At 43.7% G+C, this 13,554-nt stretch overlaps 1 protein-coding gene across 1 annotated transcript in view; it reads left to right on the forward strand.

Annotated features, from left to right (window-relative positions):
* Positions 1-13,554, forward strand: part of LOC126251691 (protein THEM6-like) — a 236,683-nt gene that overhangs the window by 10,771 nt on the left and 212,358 nt on the right. The gene's annotated exons all lie outside the window — the stretch shown is intronic.

Here is a 13,554-nt window from a genome sequence, read left to right on the forward strand (position 1 = left end):
CTACGTCAGAAGATGACGGACGTCATTGCGTTTGCTAACAGCACGACATCGACTGCAGCACTTTCCTGAGCTCGTGACTGCATCGGTTGGACCCTTTGACGCCTGGAAAACGGTGATCTGGTGAAATGAGTCCAGATTTTAGTGACTAACAGCCGACATGGGGTAGACCTCACGAAGCCATGGATCAAACTTGTCAATCAGGCACAACGCAAGTTGGTGGTGGCTCCATAATGATGCGGGCCGTTTTTACATGGAATGGACTGCGGTCCAGCTGAACCGATCATTGACTAGAAACGGTCGTTCGGCTATTTGGAGACCATTTGCAGCCATTCACGGACATCATGTCCCCGAACGACGACGTCATGTCACCGGGCCATTACAGTTCGTGATTGGTTCGAAGAGCATTCTGGACAGTTCGAGCGAGTACTTTGGTCACTCAGATCGCCCGACAAGAATCCCATCGAACATTTAAGGGACATAATTCAGAGGTCAGTTCATGCAGTAAAACCATGCACCAGCAACGCTTGCTCAGTTATGGACAGCTATAGAGGCAGCATGGCTCAATATTTCTTCAGGAGACTTCCAACGAATTAGTCTGCAGAAGGAGCTCCGACACGATATTAGGTGTTATCACATGACTTTTGTCACCTCGGTGTAAAGCACAAGTCTAGGGGTCCTGAGTAAAAGAATGTATCGCGATAGCTCCTGAGATGAACCGGATGGCACGGCGAAGTTTTTAACGGCTACCGGCACGGGTGAATTACGCATACCCGCAGATTACGCGTTTTAATTATACAGGTTTCCTTTAAAATCCAGGTATTTCATAAAGTTATGGCTTGTTAATTACTAGAGACCGAGCGCATCATGGTCTGTTGTAAAGCGTTTAGCAGCTGCGTTTTTTCTGTTGTGCCAGAATTTCATTGTGATCCTCTCGTCACTCGTAGAACAGGAAGGGGATGTTAGAGCTGTGCCCATGTACGGTTCAGCACTGTAACATCAGTTCTGGTTGATGATTGGGTAGCAATGTCACTGACTGGAACTGTGTGCACGCAATCCTTAACACCACGAAAAGAAGTCTAATGGCGGGGAGTGCGCGCGTGTTATGGAGAGGAACCATCACGTCTCTTTATAAAAAGTTTTTGAACCACCTCATTGTGCTTGTTTTGCCGGTGGTGCGCTCCCATTCTGGCGTCGATAAATCCGCAGTAGGATTGTCACGGGTTTGGTTTTTCCATACCAGATGACATATTGCGCCTTCTCCTCGTCTGTCGCCATTTTTATGCACTGTTAAACGTGCAACAAAGGACAAATAAAAAAAACTTTGAGGACTGCTAAACTTTCACAAAAAATCGCAATTCTCTATTTCTTATAGTGTCTAAGTTGTGATTGCAAAGGCGTTTTTCGTTGCCTTGGGATCTTCTCATGAAATTTCAATCACCAGTTTTCTCCTCCGGTTGCGAAAACATTGTCATCCACCTACATAGGGAGAAATGATCACGATAAAATAAGAGAAATCAGGGCTCGCACGGAAAAATTTAAGTGCTCATTTTTCCCGCGCGCCGTTCGAGAGTGGAACGCTTGAGAGACAGCATGAAGGTGGTTCATTGAACCCTCTGCCAGGAACTTTATTGTGAATAGCAGAGTAATCACGTAGATGTAGATGTAAATGAAAATGATAGTGGGACTTCATGGACACCGTATACACTGAGGTTGATCTTTGACGAAGTGTGTTAATCAGAAGAGAGGCTTTGCAGTACCTGATTTGCTTAAAGGGATACAAATCTGGGCAAGGGCAAATCTCTTGCCACGTCAAATTCTTCCAGATGTGCCTTGAAAGAGAACGGAGAAAGTGTTGGCCGTGTAAGAAGTTAATAGGTTGGAAATCCACCGCCTGTTTGCGGAATCGTGGCGACCTTTTCCGCAGTAGTCTCGTGCTGCTGGAAGCTCTCCGGTGCTGCTTCGTGCGAAGGACAACACGGATAAGGCGTAGACGCTACAGCAATTGACGTCTCGCAGCACCGTACACTTAAATGTGTGTCTGGAAGAGTAAAAGAAACACAAGAACCAACTACTATTACGCTCTTCCTCCCCGATTATCTTTGTATTGCTTCCGCGCGTGCTAAACGATCTTGTGACGAAAGGCGTCTCTCTCTCTCTCTCTCTCTCTCTCTCTCTCTCTCTCTCTCGGCCTGTTAAGAAATAGTCACAGACTGATACACAATACTTAAGAGACGATCGAACAAGGTAACTTCTTTCGTGGAAGAGGAAATTTGCTTACGCTTCTTCAAACAAATCTGTTGGGCTTATGCTTCTCCTAAAGTCAGTCTTCTGAGGACGTTCCACCTCAGATAGCTCTTGGCGGTTACTACTGTGTATTTTACGGTTTTTACTGTTTTCATTTATCCAACAATAATGTAATCAAATATATGAAAAGATCCTGGAGAAGAGAATAAGAAGCAGTATTGAAAGTAGACTGCAAGAGGAGCAGTACGGTTTCAGACCGGGAAGATCAACAACGGACCTCATATTTGCGGTAAGGCAACTGCAGGAAAGGCACTATGAGTACGGGAAGGACTTAATCATGGCCTTTTTAGATATTGAGAAGGCCTATGAGAGTATCTGTAGGGACATGCTCTGGGATGTGCTGAACGCAAAAGGGATAAATCAAGAGATAACACGAAAAGTCAGAAAAATGTATGAGAGAAGTGAGAGTTGTGTGAAAGTGGAGAGGGAATGTACTGCATGGTTCAAGCTGGAAAATGGGCTGCGACAGGGAAGTGCACTTTCGCCTTTATTGTTTATTATTGTTATGGATGAAATCCTACAGCAAGTATCAGATGCAATTGGAGATCATAAAATGAAAGCAGTGCTCTTTGCCGATGACCTGATGTTATGGGGAAATTGCGAGAAGGAGGTGCAAGAGTAGTTAGATGCATGGGACGCAACGGCAGCACAATATGGAATGCATTTCTCTGCAAAGAAAAGTGAAATAATTGTCACAACAAGGAAGAAGAATAGGCCAAATGTGGATATAACTTGTGGAGGGGAAAAACTACAAGTGGTAGAGAACTTCAAGTACCTGGGAAGCATGATTGAAAGTAAGGGGGGAAACGCAATGGAAATAAATGAAAGGTGCAGAAAAGCATGGCAGTTCTACAAATGCATTAGGGGGCTTATTTGGAGCAAGGAGGTGCCACAGAAATCCAAGGGAATTATATACCGAACCTACTTTGTCCCCATATTGGCATACGGTAGAATACAGGCTAGTGAAATGAAGTTCCAGAGGAGCAGGTTGAGTGTAACAAGACGAGACAGATTGCGAAATGTGTATGTGAGGGAAAGACTAAAGGAGGAACCAGTACAGGACAGGATAGAAAAATCAAGACTGCAGTGGTATGGGCACATGAAGAGAATGGATGAGGGAAGAATTCCAAAGAGGATGTTTGATCTGCAACTGGAGGGGAAGAGGCCCAGAGGAAGACCAAGAGATAGATGGGTGAAGGGAGTGAAGGAATGTGTGACGAGAAGAGGAGAGAACTGGAGGAAGGTGGAAGAGGGGGAATGGTGGAAAGACAGAACACGATGGAGAGGCTTGTTCCCGACAGATCCAGCCAGTGGCTGGAAACAGTCCAAGATGATGATGATGAATGTAATCAAACAGTAAAGGTTCTTTTCACCAATTTATGCGCAATATATTCCATTGGCGTAGTGTCAACGACAGATCTCTACACCAACCGCCGATCCACTATAGGTCTTGCTACACTTCGCAGTAGTTTCTGGCGTTGCCTTTTTCCTGTGTAATACCGGTTCATCCGTCAACAGCCCCGTAGTTTATCCACCGAATCACTTTAACAATTTGTGAACTTTAATGGCTTTTGCCGTAATCTCAAAGTTTCTTTTACACCCGAAGATTTCGCTTCTCTAATAACGTTGCACCATCTACTATGCAGACCTCACTCCAGCCAGATTTAATGAGATATTCAGAACCAGCTGAGTTACATAAGATAAGTGTTCTCAGTACCCATGATGATTAGTATAAGATTTCTCTAAAAAGATTATAATATGCGAGCATAAAAATGCTTCCACAATTTTTCAATAGTGTTATTTATGCAGAACTATGTACCGATCACAATACTCTGTAGTTTGCTATTATGCGCGCATACGTCAAAGTGGCAGTTTTAGGTGAGCTTGTTTTGAACTATGGTTGCATATCTGTAGGGGTCGGGTCTGGATTACAACTTTTGACACTGCCAACCCTGACAATGATGTGGTGACCGTTAACAAAGGGTGCCAATGTAAAGTTTGAGTATCAAACAAGCATTAGTTTTGAAGAATAAAGTTTTTTCAAAATATTCCACTCCAACACAGAGCGCCTTGCAAGAGGAAGGTGAGTCTTGTTGCTCTGCTCTGCTCCTATCCCCTCTCCTCCCGCGCCCTTGGGGCGGTGAGTTCTCGTTTGCTTACGCTCGTAGTTGGCTGCGACATTAGTGTCCGCAATGTAACTTCAACGTCCTATCAACACAAGAGTAATAGCGGAGCAGTTGCGTGGAGCGAGGAATCTGAGGTCTTCCTGAGTGAGCTGCTTTGAGAATCGTCTGAAGTTATGCAGGGAAACTACAGGATATCCAAACCAGGGTGGCTGGATGGCGATCTGAACACTGCTGCTCCCGACTGAGTAGAGATTTATCTATTATGACGTCTCGCTCAGTATTGTTATAGAGTCCTCCATCTAGATGTCTTTCAACTTCGCAGACGTTTTAGAGCAAGTTAATATTATTGTGGGGGAAAAATCTGTGCTAAGAGAGTGTGAGAGATTATAGTGTAGTACATTTTGGCGCCCAGAAGGGGGAGATGTCTTATTTTCCTGCTACACCTTATAAGCATAAAGTTTTTCCACACATCAGTACTTAAACTGGCTGAATGCAAACTTTGTTTTGGTTTCATGTCTTCGTTCCCCCTACAGATAACGTCCCACATACTTGTGCAACACAACAGTTCTTCGTCTCCTCTCCCATTTTTCCTCTTGTGTAAATCGGTTTGACGATGGCTCAATTTCTGTTACACTGACTTTTCATCAGCTAAGAGTTCATTTCTAGTTTTTCTATAGAGCATTTCGCTTCGTACTCTTCAGTTTCACTAAACTTTAGAATCGTTCAGCTCCATCATACTCTATCTGCTTCTCTTCTCAATTTGCTTATCACATTTTACTCCTTCACAAATCTGTAATGGAGGCTTATATTTAGCGTAAGTAGATTCTGTGCCGGCAAAAAGCACGCCTTAGATGTACCAACATACTTCTATTATCATCTCTATCTAGTATCATATTATTTTCTAGATATGTGTATGTATATGATTGCACACTGTGTGTGTGTGTGTGTGTGTGTGTGTGTGTGTGTGTGTGTGTGTGTGTGTGTGTGTGTGTGCGCGCGCAAGTTAAATATGTTGTGCTTACTAAGCACACTCATGTGTCTGCGTGTATCCGTTGTATTCTTTTACTGAATTTTTGCCAATCTATTTTTGTAGGTACTCCTTACTCTTACGGCGGGCTAATGATCTAGGCTTTTCTTGATATTATCATTGCTGATTTTTCTGTAGGAAGCTGTCAGCCCATTCCATGTATTAGCTTTGTCTTGACGTTTCCAGACACTTGTTCTTGTCTCACTTAAGTTGTTCTACACTGTCACTCATACATTGTTTTTGGGCATGCGTTCTCGCTGCGTTATGCATTTGTTGTCGATGAATCTTCACGAAGAAAACTCTGCCTAGAGTTAATATTTTGTCACATAGATACTTAGATCCATCCTGGTCATACAACAGGGACAAGGCACACTCCATAAGTTTCTTTGATGGACACGGGGTTAAAACCTCTGAAAACGTGATGTTTTTCTTCAGGTTCTTAATTTATAACTCTACCAAAATCAGTTGAATATATATCACAGTACTGGATGAAACTCAGTTACAAAAATATTTAGGCATTAATACGGCTTATTGGGAAGGCATTTTCAGGAAGATAAAGGTGTAAAGACTTCTTAAAGTCTAATCCTACCTCAATTGTTCACACCGATGCACGACGGAAGCTTTAGATCCTGCCCGTTGGAAGATAGTTCGTAAACAGTATGCTGTCCTTGTGCCAGAAAGTGGGACCGTAACCTTGTTGGCAGGTAGCCTGATAGGCCAGTTCTCTTGAACTGATCTGTGATCTTTCATTATTAACTACACAAACGTTTCCGGCTTTTTTTGAAATTAGCTTCCACAACCCTGGGAGCGTCCTACCGAAAAACTTCATGCGGGAATGAAGTAATGAGATACGAAAATCTCGCCTGCAGATAACAGGGACGGGGAAGAAAGCAAGAAAATATCCCGGATACGTCTTAACAAATAGGAAATATGAAAATGAGGAAAAAAATCTGGGTAGCCGTACAGCAAATTGAACCCTGCTCCTCTCGAATAAGAGTTCAGCGGCCTGATTGTGCCACCTCAGTCGGTTCTTAATTTCACCTTGGCTGTAAAGTGTACATTTTCTTTCTAGCTTATAGTTTGGAGATGAAATATCATACAAGCACACCACGCAAAAAAATCGGTCACTCTCAGGAGATATCACGCTAATGCCGCGTGACACCGCCATTAGCGTTGATAGTCTCAACTCGGTGAGGAAGAGTCCACAAGTTTCTTCCGGTAAGCCACATCCAGGTGAAAGGACACATCTTTGATTAGATCCAGCCAAGCTACCAGATACATATCTTAGACTGCTACGTTTTACCCGCTGTTATATGGAATTATCGGGTGATTTAGGGGGCAGTCTAAATGCGATAGCGTGCTTGAGTGGTCGTGGAACCAGGAACGCATGTGTGTGCACCTCTGAACAGTTACATCGAAAGAGAGGTGGGGTGTCACCGCCAGACACCACACTTGCTAGGTGGTAGCCTTTAAATCGGCCCGGTCCGTTAGTATACGTCGGACCCGCGTGTCGCCACTATCAGTGATGGCAGACCGGCCGCCGCCACACGGCAGGTCTAGTCTAGTGACTCCCTAGCACTCGCCCCACTTGTACAGCCGACTTGGCTAGCGATGGTTCAGTCTACATACGTTCTCATTTGCAGAGACGACAGTTTAGCATAGCCTTCAGCTACGTCATTTGCTACGACCTAGCAAGGCACCATATTCAGTTACTATGAATGTATTCTGACACAGATAATACTGTGAATCGTGTACCGTCAAGAGCGACGTTCATCATTAATGGATTAAAGTTAAGTATCAAACTAATTACGTCCGCTTTCTGAATTCTAATTCCGTGTCATGTTCCAGACCTCACGTCAATATAGTTCTTCCCTCCTCACGCTAGCCTGCGTGAGCTAAAACGCGTGCATTTCGACCTCCACTAGTAACACGGTGTTGGCTCTTCTGCCAACACAACGAGTGTCCATACCATGCGATAGTTGAACTTAAATAGTGACAACTATTTTTTATAACTGATACAAAACATACACGTTCAAAGTTTTACTATCCTTCGAAGTCTTCGAAGTAGTCACAACCATTGTTTATAACCCGTTGCCAGTGATGTGGAAGTGGTAGGATACTCTTAGCAACGCCAGTTGTGCTGATAGTGGCGCGGTCTGTTGTCTGACGAATCTCTGTAACAGTTCTGAAGCGAGTGTCATGAAGTGCTCCCTTCAATTTAGGAATAAATTTGAAGCCACATGGGCTTGCGTCTGGGGAGTGTAGTGGGTGGCACAACACTTTGCAACCCCGTCGATCGAACAGTCCCGAACTTGCAACGTATACACCCCAGCATTGCCCTGCAAAATGATGGGCGGGTCCAGCAGAAAGTGTCGCCGCTTCTTTCTCCAAGCTTGTCGCACGCTTCTTCCAAAACTGAGCAGCCTGGCGGATGAAGCAGCGACGCTTTCTGCAGGATGGTGCTCGGGCGCATATGGGGTAGATTCTGGCTTGGTCGGTCAGTGGGGCTGGGAAATGCTGTGCCATCCACCACACTTCCTGTGAGTTCAGCTTGATTCCTAAATTCAAAGCACTTCATGGCGTTCTCGTCAGAACTGTTAGATTCTTCCGTCAGTTGACCGCTCCACTCTATCAACACAACTGGAGCTGCTAAACGTGACTTACGTATTTCTCATTGCTGGGTTATACGCAATGCTGGTGACTACTTCGAATCATAGTAAAACTTTGAAACATGTCTATTTTGTATAAGTTGCTACTGTTAGTTCCAATCCTCGTACTCATCAGGAAAACATAGAAGAAATGGCAACACTTGGTCGGCGAGGATGTTGAAATACATGTGCAGGTTCATGTTCACAGAAACCTGAGACACCCCAAAACATCCCATGTTGCTTTAAATAAATTGCAGGTTAAACGCCTTACTGAGCTGTCGGTGCGCTCGGCATCTTGAATCGTTTTAAAAGAGGAAAAAATGCGACTCGTCGAATCGCAGTACACGTCTCCAGTTGGTTAATGTGTTTGCCACATTGAAGACGAATGCTGCGTGTTCTGCTTAGAGCAATGGCCTTTAGCAAGGTACGCTACTAAAGTTGTGTACTGCATACACGTTACCCTTTGTAATCTTCGCACGTAAACTAGGTGAAGATGAAACGATTTTCACCGACAGTAGCATTCATTGACAAGACGTGACACATGTCTTCGGTCTCTGTTACGATCTCTTCACTATCACTGTTCTTACTCCGTTTCGTGGCTTCGAATGATATAACATTGTTTTTAGGCACGTTGAACGGACTACATTCATACGACGACAAATCGGACGACTTAATTTACAGTATGGTCATAGTGACGTCCAAACACAAGTCGTTTCTGCCAATCTGTCATGTGTCCACGTAGAGTTTTTCGAAAAATGATCGAAGCGTGTGGTGGTAGAGAATCATTTTTCTGCTGACCGTGTTTATGAGCAAATATGACGTTACGTCATCACTTATTGTAGCAGAGGCAAATTGTAAAAGATGCTATTGAAAATAAAGAATGAAGATACACAAATTTAAAATGCTAAGATGCTATAGATTGTTGAGACTTAACTATGACCGATATCAGATGATAAACTTTGGACTGGATGACTTTTGCGAGGTATGTGAACCGAGGCGTCTAATAAATGGAGTGCTCGAATATAAAACACGCGAGCAGTAACAACTGTTCTGTTTTTTTTTTCTGATGGTACCGCTGCAGTGACTTCCTTTTTGTTTTCAGCTCAGTGCGAAGCACCTAGTTTTCGTCAGCTGTAACGCTCAGTGACATAAGTCATTCCATTGGCCTCAAACTGCTCCAACAGTTCAGATGAAACTGGTTAGTCTTTGGATCTTGTGGTCTGTTCTGAGCATTCGTAGAATCAATCTTGAGCACACCTTTGAATATCCAAGAGCAGTAGTTCGTGCAAAATTTTACCAGTGTGCTACAACGTGGCCTTTAGCTTTTTGACTTAAAAGGGTAGTAATCGTAGCTAAATTGAGTATAGTAATTTTGTGCGTATAAAACTGAACTACTTAAACATAAATCTCAGAATTAATACTTTAATTTGCGACGAATAAAATGAAAAAGTTAGTAACAAGAGCCGAACACATGTGAAATGATTTCAGTCCAAGAACTAGACCACTCAGCTACGGCGCCATTATAACAGCAGCTCCTCAAAAATTCCTGATACTTTACATTTGGACAGTTTCAAAGAGAAAAGTTACCTGGTGATGTGAGTAACGTAGCACTCATAGTACCGGAAGGGATGACGTCACGTCAGAGCATGTGCAGCCCAAAACACAGTTGATAGTTGGCAGAATGATCATTTCAGCACTCGATACTTGCTTCTAGTTATCACTCAGAGGGCGCTACAGAATACATTTTCGTTCCTTTTGTCTGCATACGATCGTGCATCCAAAGAGAGATGTCGTAATTTTAGTGCGATTACCGGCTCGGATTTGAAGAGATGGTATTTTCGTATGATATTTACAGTGTGCTACACCACATAATTGCACAACCATCTGCCACTGTCAGAGTATCAAACATAACGCGCGCACGCGGTTGCAGACTGTATCGCCTAGAATCGCTCGGCCACTTCGGCCGGCGCACCGGTCTGTAGGAATGAATAATGGCATCCGCACGCGCACGCGCATGCACACGCGCATCCAAAACTTACTAGCAGCTGTAGACCCAAATGTCGAGTTGTGACGCACCGGTCTGTTCAAATGGCTCTGAACACTAAGGGACTGAACTTCTAAGGTCATCAGTCCCCTAGAACTTAGAACTACTTAAACCTAACTAAGGACATCACACACATCCATGCCCGAGGCAGGATTCGAACCTGCGACCGTAGCGGTCGCGCGGTTGCAGATTGTATCGCCTAGAATCGCTCGGCCACTTCGGCCGGTGCACCGTTCTGTAGGAATGAATAATTGCATCCGCACGATTCACCACTTCGTGAGCAATGGCTGTGATGCGTCCCGAACGTGGCCGATCATTGAGCTGTTTCTGCACTTCCAGACTCTTTTACTCCCTTTAACCATCACCCATCAGCACTCACCATATACTGTACGCAAACGCTTATGGATATTCACCTAGTTTCTCTTTCTGCAACCAAGAATTGTTACGTCACATGACTTGTAACGAGCGTCTTGCGTACCGCTATTTTGTGATGGTTCTCTACAGCTCTGCCACCTGTTTGAAATGCTCGCAATATGCAGGAGAAACTTCGTATTAAAAGTATCTATAAAAACTGGGCATTATTTATTGAATGAATTTCTTAGGTTGGCTCTTCTACAGACCACGAGCGAACGATGTGGCGCAATGGTTAGCACACTGGGCTCGCATCCGGAAAGGCGATGGTTCAAAGCCGCGTCCGGCCATCCAGATTTAGGTTTTTCGTGACTTCACTAAATCGCTCCAGGCAAATGCCGGGATGGTTCCTTTGAAACGGCACGGCCAATTTCTTTCCCCATCCTTGACACAATCCGTGCTTGTACTCGGTCTCAAATGACGTCGACGCCGAGCCGACGGGGCGTTAAACCCAATCTTCCTTCCTTCCTCCTTCGGAGAGAAACTTGCTGGCCGCGTCACTGACTGTGACCGTGATTCCCGGACAGTGATTGTGTGCGGTTACTTAGCCTCGAGCATGGGTCGCCGTGCATCACGGCTGTGCGCCGCCATGAATCAATAATGGCACGTCCCTTGGTGAATGCCGCGCCTCGGCTGGATCCACAGCGAGCTTTGTTTGGAGTGAATAGGAGGATGCTCATTAAAACGCTAGTCTCTCACTGTAGAAGTCCAGGAATAGATTCCTGGAACGGAACGTAGTTTCTTCAGGATGAAATTTTTGTTGCTTAACGAAGTATACAGTTTCTAATTTAACGAAAAATGTTTAACGCGGTGGAAACGCACTTAGACTAAAACCAGTCCCTCAGCATCGTTCCAGATACTCAGTCGCTAGATCAGTTACCATAGTACATGTACTCGTAAAACGTAGTTACTACTTGCACAGTTTTATAGATAATTTGGATTTGAAACCAATCGGACGAGACATCAGGATCGCATGAAAATATTGTCTAAACCATGTTAGCGGGGCCGCGCGGTGTGGCCGCGTGGTTCGAGGCGTCATGTCACGAATTGCGCGGCCCCTTCCGCCGAAGGTTAGTCCTCTCTCGGGCAGTAGTGTGTAGGTGTAGGGACCGATGACCTCCGCAGTTTACTCCCTTAGGGACACACACACACACACACACACACACACACACACACGTTAGTGGCAACTGCACGGTCGGAGTGCCCCACTTGTGTAAAGGAAACTGAACTCTGTGGCATGATGAGACTTGACTGTGATATGGCTTACTGAAAAGGTAGTAAAGTATAGTTCTTAAAATAGTTCTTTTATAGCGTTCTACTATTGTTGATCTTTAGTTATTCAAATTTTCTTCGATACAATAGTTGAATGTTTAAAATCGTTTCTAAACTTTGAGACAATTCCAGTAAAATATGCAAAGAGGTCCCGCAGGCTAGATCACCACCAAGAACTGATTTTACAGTTTTTTAAAAGAACAAAATTTTCTGTCGTATACATTCCTGTCCAATGACCCTACGTATGGATATATTCTATGCTTACTTAAGCGATCTGTGTGTATATTTTGGGACAGACCATCTTTGCCCCAATAATTGTCTGTTTAGTATATTAGTTCCTTAATGCTTGACGTGGCCGAAAAAGCATGCTTTTGCTATGTTGCTAGGTCGGCAGTGACAAATCTCGATAAATACGGTAGCATGACTAGCGTCCTTATTGCCAACTGTGCCTTCTGTTTGGTAAATAGTATAATTTTAATCCTGATTATTCTTGCTTTCAGTTAGTTCATATTTTTACTGTCTTCGCTCGTCTGATAGGTTTGACAATTTTAAGCACGACATAAAAAGTTCTCTTCAGATTTAATGTATGCTAGTTACTTAAGTCTCTTTAATTGTCCTCTACTGTGTTTTTTATGCTGCTTTTTACTTCACTTTAGTGCCTAAATTAGTTGTTCTTGTAGTCATATGTGCCTACTATCTGATAACGCAAACTCCAGAACTGGTCCTTAGGGTAAAATTAAATTTAAGATAAACTCCCGCTGTTAACGGTCTGCTATCCTAGGGGTATGTTTAGTTGTATATTTCTTTCGCCTTATTTTAACCCTGACATAGTTTATCGAGACACTGACAGCGTAGTTTAATGATTTTTCACTACATTTTCGGGTTCTGAACGGGAGTGAATCGCAAAAAAACTTAAGTGAAACCACTTCGAAGCTTTGTCGGTGAATTTTGGCTGTTTTGACTGCCACTCCTACATTGGTTGAAGCGTTGCTCTGCTGAAAGATCACTACCTTACGTCACTATTAACTTTGAGTCCATGGAATAATAAAACGATGGTATATGGTTATGCTGCTTCGTTGTGAGTGTGCTTTATCATGGTGGAACCCTGAAAATCCTGAAAGATATTGGGTATCAGATCCCCGCTCCCAAAATATCTTCGCTCTCTTTTTTAAACTCTGACGAACCTTTATCCAGATTTTGATTGTAGCTAGTTTACAGGCTAGGAGACTCAAACGAGGATTATCACGGTGAAGAATTTGCGCTTATTGCTGAAAGATATTTCCGATCTCCCACGCGCCTAAATACTAAGTCATCGACACACAGCGTACACGAAGCTTTTATCACTGCCAGCTTTTTTTCTGGTAGCTTGGTACTCGTTCATTTGAGGCGAATAAAAATTAGCTAGTTCTCGCATATTGAGTGATCATCCGTTAGCATAGTAAGGTTGCCATGTGAGGACCTCAGCTGTGTGACCAAAGCGTGAAAAATTGTATTACTGCGGCCTGTTTTAACTCATTACGGCAAACATAAATCACGAAGTATCAATTAAGGGTTTAAATCAACTTAAACGTAGTATGCTCAGTTTTTCGCGAGGAAACATTGGTTATTAGAAATACGTCAGACGAAAAGCGTACTACTCTACTAAAAAAAAAAATTGATACCACTGTCACATTCAACTGAACGACCGTTACACTGTGCACCTGTCTCGCAAAAGAGTGGAGG

The sequence above is a fragment of the Schistocerca nitens genome, chromosome 4 (genome assembly GCF_023898315.1).
Source record: "Schistocerca nitens isolate TAMUIC-IGC-003100 chromosome 4, iqSchNite1.1, whole genome shotgun sequence".
In the NCBI taxonomy this organism is placed as follows: Eukaryota; Metazoa; Arthropoda; class Insecta; order Orthoptera; family Acrididae; genus Schistocerca; species Schistocerca nitens.